The sequence below is a fragment of the Pundamilia nyererei genome, unplaced genomic scaffold (genome assembly GCF_000239375.1).
Source record: "Pundamilia nyererei isolate P.nyererei 1_Seehausen unplaced genomic scaffold, PunNye1.0 scaffold00499, whole genome shotgun sequence".
NCBI lineage: Eukaryota > Metazoa > Chordata > Actinopteri > Cichliformes > Cichlidae > Pundamilia > Pundamilia nyererei.
The window spans coordinates 98,524-99,667 of record NW_005187900.1 but is presented as its reverse complement, the minus strand read 5'-3'; the positions used below and the strand labels follow the sequence as shown (position 1 = coordinate 99,667).

Here is a 1,144-nt window from a genome sequence, read left to right as displayed (position 1 = left end):
AGGATTGAAAGAGAAACATTTGCTTCCAGATTTAAAGTAAAACTATTCCAACCATCCTGAAACACCAGGTTAGAATTCCTTGATAAACAGATATTTTAATGAAGTGGTTGACTTAAACCGCAGCCAGCACCACATACAAGTTTCAGTTCAGATTTATTTATATAGCAGCAAATCACAACAACAGTTGCCTCAAGGCGCTTTATATTATAAGGTAAAGACCCTGCAATAGTATACAGAACACAGAAAACCCCAACAATCATGACGCCCTATGAGCAAGCACTTTGGCGAGAGTGGGAAGGGAAAATTCCCTTTTAACAGGAAGAAACCTCCAGAACCAGGCTCATCTGCTCCAACCGGCTCCAAGATAAAGACATGCTTTTGGATGAGTTTGAATGGGATGGTGCATCCAGTGCAACACATTATTATTCAAGTCAGTTTCACCTCGGAGGATGTTCAAGCTACTGATTGTTGTTTTCTAGGTCATATCGGGAATACGTTGGGTACAGGTGTTTGAATACTGTTTGATTCATCCAAATGTGAAATTCAAAACTAAATGCAATGAAAGTGTAAACAACACATCCCAATCTCATTATATTCTTCCTTCTTGTGTCCCTGTAGAAGCATGCTGTGCTGTTTGGGTCTTATTTGGTGCTCTGCTTTCTCTGAATGTTGTTGGAGCTGCAGCGTGGTACTTCTATAGATGCAGACATTTTCAAAGGTACTTAGAACCATAACCCAGCATACACTTAATATGTAGCATAATATGGAAAACTCCTTATATCAAAGCTTATCATAAACCTTGACAGAAATATCTGATGCATTTAGTCATTGATGTTTATTTGAAATTTCACAAAAAAACAAAACAAAAAACAAATACAACCAAATACAATAAAGTTAAAGTCCAGCCTAGGAAGTTCTGAAGTAGTTGAAAATTCTGATTTCACACTAATCTGCATCTTACTGTGTCGCACATCACCTAAGCCCTTTAATTCAGTCTTCTTTTCTTTGTTTGTTTTTTCTAAAAAACAATCATGCTTTTGATGCTATTTTTTGAGCTCTTAAACAACTGTTTCTTCAGAGAAATGCTGTCCTCACAGGACAGTCATACTGGATTTTATTAAATATGATGATCGCTGGGGCGACC

The 1,144-nt window shown here is 37.2% G+C and overlaps 1 long non-coding RNA gene across 1 annotated transcript in view; it reads left to right on the top strand.

Annotated features, from left to right (window-relative positions):
* Positions 1-1,144, top strand: part of LOC102192683 (uncharacterized) — a 3,806-nt gene that overhangs the window by 801 nt on the left and 1,861 nt on the right. The window contains exon 2 of the long non-coding RNA XR_312371.1: positions 619-718. This is a non-coding gene — a long non-coding RNA (uncharacterized LOC102192683). The remainder of the gene's footprint in view (positions 1-618; positions 719-1,144) is intronic.